Genomic DNA, 12,223 nt, shown 5'->3' on the forward strand with positions numbered 1-12,223 from the left:
TTTTTTTTTTTTTGTGAGATGGAGTCTCCCTCTGTCACCTAGGCTGGCATGCAGTGGAGCGAGCTCAGCTCCCTGCAAGCTCCACCTCCCGAGTTCACACCATTCTCCTGCCTCAGCCTCCAGAGTAGCTAAAACTAAAGGTGCTTGCCACCACGCCTGGCAGATTTTCTTTTTTTTTTTTTTTTTTTTTTTTGTATTTTAATAGAGACGGGGTTTCACCATGTTAGCCAGGATGGTCTCGATCTCCTAACCTCGTGATCTGCCCGCCTTGGCCTCCCAAAGTGCTGGGATTACAGGTGTGAGCCACTGAGCCCAGCCCAATCACTTTTTATTATGCTCCCAATTTGGCAGAACAGAAATTTAGACAGGCACAACAAGGAGATTTGTGTCTGCTCCATAACATCTGGGTGCTCAGCTGGGAAGACTCAACAGACACATGTGACTGGAATAGCTAAAAGCAGCAGCATCTAAAGGTTCCTTCCTTCAAATGTGTGGTGCTGCACTTTGTCCCACAATGCTGAGTGGGATAGCACAGTTTGGGGAAGAAGTATTCCTGGAAGTCATTCATACATCAGAACAGCTATTAATAACTTGACTATACCCAAAAGTGACTGTGAACCACACAAACATATCCCACCAAACTCAATCTATACCGAACTCAACTTTGCCTTAGATCCAAAAATATCCATGGCTACTTCAACACCCCCCAGCACAAAAGGAAATGTGACAGAGAGGAAGCGAGAGTGAAAAAGACAGACATTACAACAGCCTGCAGTTAACACATCACTTCTGCAGTTTATATAAGGACATTTGACCACAGGAACACGATTGCTAAGGCTCTTTCCACGCCTTTATGAAGGACCCCATACAAATGAAGGGCCCCAAAGCTTAAGCTTGACAGTAGGTCCACCTGTAGGTCCACTCTATTGTTATCAACCAGTTGAGGAAACTGAGGCACAGAGACATTAAACAACTTTCCCTAGGCAACACAGCTAGGAAATAACCGACTTGAGTTTCCAACTCAATTCTCCCTCTGAAAACGCGAGTTTGGAGAAAGTAGAAAGATGAGGGCAGCCAAGGAGCTAAGGAGCATAAACAGAGGGGCAGGAGTGAGAAAAGGAGGTCGGTGACACAAGGTGTCGGGGGCAGGGACAGGGGAGTCTCCTCTGCTGGAAGCCACTTCCTTTCACCTGGACTGGTTATGCAAATCTTGAGAAAGAAAATGCATTTTTTCCCATCTCATAAGCAGAGAAGATTCCAGAAGCTATTTGCTGTCGCCCGGCAGGGCACAAGGTCACCCTTCTTGTCTTGCCTCAGGGTTACATCGGCTTTCTCGCTCTGTGTCACCAAATCCACAGGCACCTTGATCAGGTCACCACCCCATAGAGCACCACACTGGTTCATTCTATTGATGAAACTACACTGACAGCATCTGGATAGAAGAAAATGGCAGGTATCTTTGATGTACATTTATACCTAGGAGATAAATTTAGGGGCCCGGCCCCTCTGTGAAGGTTTTCTGGGGATATCAAGGTATCTCCTCAAATGTTACAGACAAGTTGCCTCACCTTTTGCTCCCTACAGTAAGAAAAGACCTCCTGTGGTTATCTGGATTTGGGAAGGGACATATAGTCCTTTTGGGTTGGCTGCTTCAACCCACTTATCGGATGTCTTAAAAGCCAGAGGAAGCAAAGGCTCTCCCAGTGGCCCATGCTGCAGTTCTGCCACTGGGCCTCCCAACTGCCCAGCAGACCGTAAGAGGCTCAGTGTCAGTGTCACTGGAGTCTGTGGTAAATCCAAGAGGTTAATCACAGATTTGGGAGCCAAACCTTGCCCTTTGGGGCAAACAGTCAAGATCCTTTTGTAAAACTGTTATTCAGCTGCTTATAGACAACGGTATACACTGAACAGCTGACCACTGAACACTAGGTAACTGTGGAACAGTATTGCACACCATGAATTGGGTGTAATTTGACCCACTCACCCAAAAGTTAGGTATCCCCAACAGCACTTAATAGACAAGTGAAACTGGTAAATTCAGATGAGGCCCAAGCACATCCTGAAAACAAAAGGAGGTTGCATCTACCTCATTGTCCAGCAAACCAATCTTTTTCTGGGGAGATGGGGATGTGGGAGCAGGAGCTTTCTCTGTCACCCAGACTGGAGGGCAGTGGTAAAATCAAGGCTAACTGCAGTTTCGAACTCTTAGGCTCAAGTGATCCTCCCACCTCAGCCACCCAAATAGCTAGGACCACAGGCACATGCCATGACATCCAACTAATTTTGTATTTTTATTTTTGTAAAGATGAGGTCTTGCTATGTTACTCAGGCTGGTCTTGCACTCCTAGCCTCAAGTGATCCTCCCACCTTGGCCTTCCAAAGTGCTGGGATTACAGGTGTGGACCGCTGAGCTTGGCCCCAATTCATTCTTAATAGGCCTGCAAATAGAAGGGTCATAATGGCAGGAAAGGAGGCCATCCATGAACTTAACAACAGGGTCTTCCCCACAAGCTCTAAGTGGATAGACAAAGTGGGGATAGATATCTAAGTGGATAGATAGCTTGTGGGGGACAAAGTTCTATCCACTTCTACAGAAGCCATTAGGCCCAAATTTGTGGATTCCCTAAACTCTGACAGACAAGACACAGGCCTGTGATCTTAGCTAGTCCTAGCAGATGCAACTGCCTAAGACTTTGAATCAGGTGCAAGTGATTCAAAGAAGTAGAGGAAAGTTTACAATTCATTTTGGTGATGACCGCAGTGGCATCCAGGGCCCACCAGCAGCAGCCTCAGCACCTGCACGTGCCAGAGGAGTCACCAGCAACAGTGCCAGCAGTGCCTGCAGCGTCCTAGCCAACCACCCCTGTGCTATGACCTGGCCTGTGGTTCTGGCCTCTCAGGTTCTTTTGGTTCCTGATCATTGCCTAAGCCTGGTTTTCCAAGATTCCTCTCAACTCCTTGAGCTACCAGAGTGAGGTTTTCTCTAATCCGGAATTGTTCACCTGCTTCTTTCCTCCTCTTCCATGGCCCTTAGGGTCCATCTGATCCTTTCTGAGTTATCCCCCTCATAGCTCACACCAGGCTTTCCTCTTTTCCAAAAACTGAGGAAAAGTGAATTTGTGTCTTCATTGGATCCTTTCTGCATCATAAGAATATTAAGTATCTATACCTTCCCCATTCTTCTCTTCCCTGCGCCATCTCCCAACTCATTCCTGACTCTTAGTTCATTTCCCTACCCTGAAAATTGTGGAAAAAGAGGGGAAAGACATTCAACTGGACTGTAAAGCAATAAAAATTTCTGTGGAGAGAAATTTGGCAAAATGTTTCAAATGCTCTAAAACTATGCATGTGTACATTTTGACCCAGCAATTCGCTTTCTAGACGTTTGTGCTAAGAAAAGCATTAAGTAATATATAAAGATATAAGTGCAACAATTTCCATCTCAGTAATATTTACAAGAAAAAAATGTTAAATTCCAGTGATGGAATATTGTTTAAAATTTTGTACATCAGGCCAGGCGCAGTGGCTCACGCCTGTAATCCCAGCACTTTGGGGGGCCAAGGCGGGTGGATCACCCGAGGTCGGTAGTTCGAGGCCAGCCTAACCAACATGGAGAAACCCCATCTGTACTAAAAATAGAAAATTAGCCGAGCGTGGTGGCACATGCCTGGAATCCCAGCTACTCAGGAAGGCTGAGGCAGGAGAATCACTTGAACCCGGGAGGCAGAGGTTGCAATGAGCCAAGATCACACCATTGCACTCCAGCCTGAGCAACAAGAACAAAAAATCTCTGTTTCAAAATAAAAAAAATTTGTACATCCACATAGTAAGATGCTGTATGAATATTAAAATCATGCTTTAGAAGTCTACTGATGTAGAACAATGTTACAATATAGTTTAATAAAGTAGAAAATAACTGTTATGAATTAGTTTAGACAATATAATCCCATTTTAGTATATATATATTTTATTATATATACAGTTTAGACAATATAATCCCATTTTAGTATATACATGTTATTATATATTATTATATATAAAGTATTGCAGTCTGTATATATATACACATAATAATATGTGTATATATGTATATTATTATATAAATATTATATAGTATACTATTATATTATATTACATATATATATATATATAATTATATTTATAGTATTAATATTATTAATATAATATATAATAATACATATACATACATATATAATACATATATATTGATATTATATATGTATTATATATTATAATGTATATAAATATTATACATATATTTATTATGTATATATGTATATATATACAGACTGCAATAATTTGCCAAGGACATTAACACCAAAGTATTAAGATTTCATTTTCTTCTGGATGCAAAATTCTCGGCAATTAACACTGTAACCTTTGTAAACTGAAAATCAATGTTTTTTTAATTATAAAAAGAGGCATTTATTAAGAGAGTGACCTGAAAACTATGATTTTCCTGATTTTCTTTTTTTTTAACTTTTAAGTTTAGGGGTACACGTGCAGGTTTGTTACATAGGTAAACTTGTGTCATAAGGGTTTGTTGTACAGACTATTTTGTCACCCAGGTATTAAGCCTAGCACCCATTAGTTATTTTTCCTGATCCTCTCCCTCCTCCCAACCTCCTCCCTCTGAAAGGCCCCAGTGTGTGTAGCTCCCCTCTATGTGTCCATGTGTTCTCATCATTTAGCTCCCACTTATAAGTGAGAACCTGTGGTATTTGGTTTTCTGTTCTTGTATTAGTTTGCTAAGGATAATGGCCTCCAGCTCCATCCTTGTTCCGGCAAAGGACATGACCTTGTTCTTTTCATGGCTGTATAGTATCCAATGGTGTATATGATGGTTAATACTGAATGTCAACTTGATTGGATTAAAGGATACAAAGTATTGATCCTGGGTGTGTCTGTGAGGGTGTTGCCAAAGGAGATTAACATTTGAGTTAGTGGCCTGGGAAAGGCAGACCTGCCCTTAATCTGGGTGGACACCATCTAATCAGCTGCCAGTGCAGCTGGAATATAAAGCAGACAGAAGAATGTGAAAAGACAAGACTGGCCTAGCCTCTGAGCCTACATCTTTCTCCTGTGCTGGACGCTTCCTGCCCTTGAACATCAGACTCCAGGTTCTTCCGTTTTGGGATTCAGACTGGCTCTCCTTGCTCCTCAGCTTGCTGATGGCCTATTGTGGGACCTTGTGATCATGATCATGTGAGTTAATACTAATAAACTCATATATATTCTATTAGTTCTGTCCCTCTAGAGAATCCTGACTAATACAGTGTATGTGGATCACATTTTCTTTATCGAGTCTACCACTGATGAGCATTTAGGTTGATTCCATGTCTTTGCGATTGTGAGTAGTGCTGCAATGAACACATGCGTGTATGTGTCTTTAAAATAGAATGATTTCTATTCCTTTGTGCGTATACCCAGTAATGGGATTGTGAGTCAAATGGTATTTCTGTTTTTAGGTCTTTGAGGAATTGCCACACTGTCTTCCACAATGGTTGAACTAATTTACACTCCCACCAGCAGTATATAAGTGTTCCTTTTTCTCCACAACCTCATTAGCATCTGTTTTGTTTTCGCTTTTTGCTGTTTAGTAATAGCCATTCTGACTGATGTGAGATAGTATCTCATTGTGGTTTTGATTTGTATTTCTCTAATGATCAGTGATGTTGAGCTTTTTTTCATAAGTTTGTTGACTGATGTACTTCTTCTTTTGAAAAGTGTCTATTCATGTCGTTTGCCCACTTTTTAGTAGGATTGTTTGGTTTTTATTCTTATACATTTAAGTTGCTGGATATTAGATCTTTGTCAGATGTAGAGTTTGCAAAAATTAAGAAAAACAAAACAAGCTCAGTCATGCTGTGCCATTGCCACCTCCATGTTCCCAAGGCCAGACTGGAGGACGGGGCCAGAGGAGGGCTCGTGCTGCCCCAGGAGGCATCCAGGCAAAGACAAAGGCCACAGCAGGAAAGCTGTGGGAGAGGCCGCAGGAAAAGCCCAGCTCTCCTTCCCACCCAGAAAACCCCTCTGAACAGGAAGAAGATTAGCCGGGGGAGCTGAGGGAAAATGGCAGGACCTTCCTCAAGGCTGGGGACTTAATGGACACCAGGGTGGTTCCACTCACCCGAGTTCTGGGCTCTAGGAGCAAAGAGCTGGGACCGGCGGGACAGCTGCCTTTGAGAAAGTGGTTGAGAATATGGGCAGAAAAGTGGGTGCGCAGACAGAATAAAACTGACAGGAGACCAGAAGAAAAATGGATCCACCATGAGGCGGAGAGTGAATGGGAGTGAGAGCAAGAGTGAGAGAGAAGACAGGATCGAAGACCACAGATAAAGGCCCAGGGGGGCTTTACCTTCAGATGGGACCCTCCTGGGCAGGCCTCGCAGCAGCTCAATCTCCCCAAGAGCCTGGTTCCCAGAGCAGAAAGTGGGGAGGGAAAGTAGGCAGGACAAGATGAAGAAGGGGGAATAAAGTTTTGCCTAGGGAACAGGGAAAAGGGAGTGACTTTCTCCTGACTCATCACCATGCCTGAGCTCCTGGGTCTGGAGACTCTATCCCAAGGACAGTGGAGAGACCACATGAGGAGGGAGCTGGGATTTATTTAGGGTCCATCAGCAAGGCCTGAATGAAGCTGGGCTCAGAAATCAAGTGTTTCAATGCCTTGGCCAATCTCTATCTGCTAAACTGCCCAGCCCATTGCCCAAAGGGCTGCCTTCTGCCATTGTGGCCCATGTGTAGAATTATTCCCTAGCTTAGCTGCCTTCTTCTTTTATATACATATATATGAGACTCTCTGACACCCAGGTTGGAGTGCAGTAACACAAACACAGCTCACTGCAACCTGAAACTCCTGGGCTTAAGTGATCCTCCCACTTTAGCCTCCCAAGTAGCTGGGACTACAGCACACACCACCACATCTGGCTAATTCTGAAAAGTACTTTTCAAAAATCCTTTTGTAAAACAGTGCTAATCTTCAAAGAAAAAAAACTGCTGAATGAGAAACAGGCCTGACTTGTGGGAGAATTTCTCAATCCAGCCGAGGGGTTCAGCCCACTCCCTAGCTGCTGCAAAAGACTTCAACTTTCTCTGTCCTTTAGAAATAGGAAACATTCTCTTAGACCTGAGTTGGGGCAAATGACATCTACTGCAGCAGGGGAGGACAGAGGTGACACAAAAGAAAGGATTTCTCAAGCACTAATGGTTCAATGAATAAAAAATTGTAGGTCCTTAGTATGTGATATGGTCTGGCTGTGTCCCCACCCAAATCTCAACTTCAATTGTGGTTCCATAATCTCCACGTGTGGTGGTAGGGACCCAGTGGGAAGTAATTGAATCATGGAGGTGGTTTCCCCCATGCTATTGTCATGATAGTAAGTTCTCACGAGATCTGATGGTCTTATAAAGGGCTTCCCAATTCACTCAGTTCTCATTCTTCTCTCTCCTGCCACCATGTGAAGAAGGATGTGTTTGCTTCCCCTTCTGCCATGATTGTAAGTTTCCTGAGGCCTCCCCAGCCATGCTGAACTGTGAGTCAAACCTCTTTCCTTCATAAAATACTCAGTCTTGGATATGTCTTTATTAGCAGCATGAGAACAGACTAATACAGTAAATTGGTACCACACAGAGTGGAGCACTGCTGTAAAGATACCCAAAAATGTGGAAGCAATTTTGGAACTGGGTAACAGGTAGAGGTTGGAACAGTTTGGAAGGCTCAGAAGAAGACAGGAAAATGTGGGAAAGTTTGGAACTTCCTAGAGACTTGCCTAATGGCTTTGACCAAAATGCCGATAGTGATATGAATAATTAAGTCCAGGCTGAGGTGGTCTCAGATGGTGATATGGTTTTGTTCCTGGACCAAACTGAGGGTCGAGCTGCTATTTCTCAGGGCCCAATAATGAAATGCACAGGAACTGGGGAGGAAGAGAGTTGTTATTTCTGCAACCAGCTACAGGGAGAATGCCTGGAAAGTATCACCAGACCAACTCAAAATTACAAAGTTTGCCAGAGGTTACATGCCTTCTAAGCTATATGTCTACATGTAAGTGTGTATTTATCTAAACATATAAGTGATTAACTTCTTTTAATCTATAACTAAGATCTGAGTCCTAAAGACCTTCCTCTCGACCCTCAGTAAATTTACTTAATCTAAATGGGTCCAGGTGTTGGGATGATTACCCTTATCTTGTCTCCCACTAAATCATGGAGGTTTGGGGAGTTCCTTCAGACCCCTAATAAACTTGTTTGTGGAGGCCTGAGGAGTTTCTTCAGACCCACAATAAAATTTGTTTAATCATAAATGGGTCCTATTAAGAATTCCTTCATTATTTCGTCATGCATTAAGATCCAAGGAAGGCCTATGCAAAACTCTTGATGGGCTATTGTTACATCTCAGCGTTTGTATAAGGGCACTGGCTTTTAATATTTAACTTAAACCACTCAGTCAGTACTGAAACAGTTGTTGTGGAGGCCTGTGTTAGTGAGACCTGGCCTGCCACAGTTGGTGGTGTCCCCACCCAAATCTCATTTTGAATTGTAGTTCCCATAATCCCCACTTGTTGTGGGAGGGACCTGGTGGGAAGTAATTGAATTACAGGGTCAGTTACCCCCATGCTGCTGTTCTCATGATAGTGAGTGAGTTCTCACAAGATGTGATGGTTTTGTAAGTGGCTTCTCCCCCTTTCACTTATCACTTCCCCTTCCTGCCATCATGTGAAGAAGGACATGTTTGCTTCCCCTTCCACCATGATTATGTTTCCTGAGGCCTCCCCAGCCTCGTGGAACTGTGAGTCAATTAAACTCTTTCCTTTATAAATTACCCAGTCTCAGTCCTTTATAGCAGCATGAGAATGGACTAATACAGATGGAGATAAGGAACTTGTTGGAAACCCAGAGTAAAGGGCACTCTTGCTTTGCAAAAAGACTGGTGGCATTTTGCCTCTGCCCTAGAGATCTGTGGAACTTTGAACTTGAGAGAGAAGATTTAGGGTACCTGGCAGAAAACAATCTCTAAAGCAGCAAAGGATTCAAGAGGTGACAGGGCATAAAAGTTTGGAAAATGTACAACCTGACAATGCAGTAGAAAAGAAAACCTCATTTTCTGGGTAGAAGTTCAAGCCAGCTGTAGAGATTTGCATAAGTAATGAGGAGTCAAATGCTAATCACCAAGACAGTGGGGAAAATACCTCCAGGTCATGTCAGAGATTTTCACAGCAGCCCCTCCCATCACAGGGCCCCAGGCCTAGGAGGAAAAATTGGTTTCTTGGGCTGGATCCAGGGCCCCCTGGCTATGTGCAGCCTCAGGACTTGGTGCCCTGTGTCCCAGCCGCTCCAGCCATGGCTGGGGCCAAGGTATAGCTCAGGCCATGGCTTCAGAGGGTGCAAGCCCCAAGCCTTGGCAGCTTCCACTTGATATTGAGCCTGCAGGTGTACAGATGTCAAGAACTGAGGTTTGGGAGCCTCCACCTAGATTTCAGAGGATATGTGGAAATGCCTGGATGCCCAGACAGAAGTTTGCTGCAGGGGCAGAGCTCTCATGGATAATCTCTGCTACAGCAGTGCAGAAGAGAAATGTGGGATTGGAGCCCACTCACAGATTCCCCACTGGGGCACTGCCTAGTGGAGCTGTGAGAAAAAGACCACCGTGCTCTGGACACCAGGATGGTAGACACACTGACAGTTTTTCCACCCTTGCACCTGGAAAATCCACAGACATTCAACACCAGTCATTAAAGCAGCTGGGAGGGGGGCTGTACCCTGCAAAACCATGGGGTTGGAGCTGCCCAATGCCATGGGAGCCCACCTTTTGCATCAGTGTGACCTGGATGTGAGACATAAAGTCAAAGGAGATCATTTTGGAAATTTAAGGTTTAGTGACTGCCTAATTGGATTTCAGACTTGCATGGGTCCTGTACCCCTTTGTTTTGGCCAATTTCTCCCATTTGGAATGGATGTGTTTACTCAATGCCTGTACCCCCATTTATCTAGGAAGTAACTAACTTGCTTTTGATTTTACAGGCTCATAGGCAGAAAGAACTTGCCTTGTCTCAGATAAGACTTTGGACTTGGACTTTTGGTTTAAGGCTGAAATGAGCTAAGACTTCGGGGAGCTGTTGGAAATGCATGATTGTGTTTTGGAATGTGAGGACATGAGATTTGGGAGGGGCCAGGGGTGGAATGATATGGTTTGGCCGTGTCCCCACCCAAATCTCATCTTGAATTGTAGTTCCCATAATCACCACGTGTGGTGGGAGGGACCCGGTGAGAGGTAATTGAATCATGGGGGCGGTTTCCCGTATGCTATTCTCATGATTGTAAGTTCTCACAAGATCTGGTGGTTTTATAAGGGGTTTCCCCTTTACTCAGCACTCATCCTCTCTCCTGCCACCCTGTGAAGTGGTGTCTTCCACCATGATTGTAAGTTTCCTGAGACCTCTCCAGCCATGCTGAATTGTGAGAGAGTTAAACCTCTTTCCTTTATAAATTACCCAGTCTCAGGTATGTCTTCATTTTCAGCGTGAGAACACAGTAATACATTATATATGTCACTTAACCAAGAAAGGAGTTTTCTTCATTGTCACAGATTCACATCCTCATAGTGTTCTTTGGAGATACTTCTAATACAAGGCAGTCTCTTGTTTGTTTGGGTTATTCTTTCTTTTTTAGGTTGCAAAAGTGTGTTAAAAACTCCAAAACATATATGTAGATAGCTTGCCCTCAAGGAGGGAAGACATAACCCCCTACTCCTTAAGTGTGGGCTACAGACAGTGACTTTCTAGAAAGGAGAGGAAAAGGAACAACTTCGCCATAGACCAACCTGACAAACACACCACCTCAGGCGGGTGACTATGGTCAACATTGACAGTGACAGCCCCTTATAAAACCACCAGATCTTGTGAGAACTTACTCACAATCATGAGAATAGCATGGGGGAAACCGCCCCCATGATTCAATTACCTCACACTGGGTCCCTCCCACCACACGTGGTGATTATGGGAACTACAATTCGAGATGAGATTTGGGTGGGGACACGGCCAACCCATATCATTCCACCCCAGCCCCTCCCAAATTTCATGTCTTCACATTTCCTCTAGGGCCTTCCTCCCAAAATCCATAATCCCAGACTAATCATGATAAAAACACCAGATAAATTTCAATAACTGGGCCGAGCGTGGTGGCTCATGCCTGTAATCCCAGCACTTTGGGAGGCCAAGGCAGGTGGATCACGAGGTCAGGAGATCGAGACCATCCTGGCTAACACAGTGAAACCCTGTCTCTACTAAAAATACAAAAAAATTAGCCAGGTGTGGTGGCAGGAGCCTGTAGTCCCAGTTATTCTGGAGGCTGAGGCAGGAGAATGGTGTGAACCTGGGAGGTGGAGTTTGCAGTGAGCCGAGATCACGCCACTGCCCTCCAGCCTGGGCAATAGAATGAGACTCCATCTCAAAAAAAAAAAAAAAAATTCAATAATAGGGCATCCTAAAAATACCTAATTACTCCTTGAAATTGTCAAGATCATCAAAAACAAGGAAAGTCTGAGAAATTAGGGAGACATGACAATTGGTTGTAATATGTTATCCTGGATGGAGTCCTGAAACAAAAAAAAAAAAAAAAAACAGAAAATCTGACTAAAGCACAGACTTGAATTAATAATAATGTATCAATATTGGTTCATTAATTGTGACAAATGTACCTACTAATTTAAGACAATAGGAAAGGAAACTGGGTGTGGAGTATATGGGAATTGTATGTACTATCTTAGCAATTTTTCTGTAAATCCAAAACTATTCTAAAACAAAATGTTATTCTTTAAAAGTCTTTTGACATAGAAGTTTATAATACATTGCTAAATGATAAAAAAAGATTAAAAATATTAAATTTTCAATAAAATGTGTATTCAGATCAATACATGACAGATAGATACATACATATCTGGATAAAATATGTATCTAGATATATAAAATATATGCATTCAGGTCAATAGATGATAGACACATACATACCAAAGTATTAACAATGATAAGCTCTAAGTGGAATGGATTTGGGTGTTCGTTATGTTGTTTTGGTTTTGTATTTTTATATTTGAGATCCACTAATCATACAATAGGAAAATAGTGTATAAAACATTCAAACAAAATGATGGAATGTTTTATTGTATTTTGATATTTTAAGAAAGGATATATATATATATATATATATC

Source organism: Rhinopithecus bieti, unplaced genomic scaffold, assembly GCF_001698545.2.
Source record: "Rhinopithecus bieti isolate Rb0 unplaced genomic scaffold, ASM169854v2 scaffold_35950, whole genome shotgun sequence".
In the NCBI taxonomy this organism is placed as follows: Eukaryota; Metazoa; Chordata; class Mammalia; order Primates; family Cercopithecidae; genus Rhinopithecus; species Rhinopithecus bieti.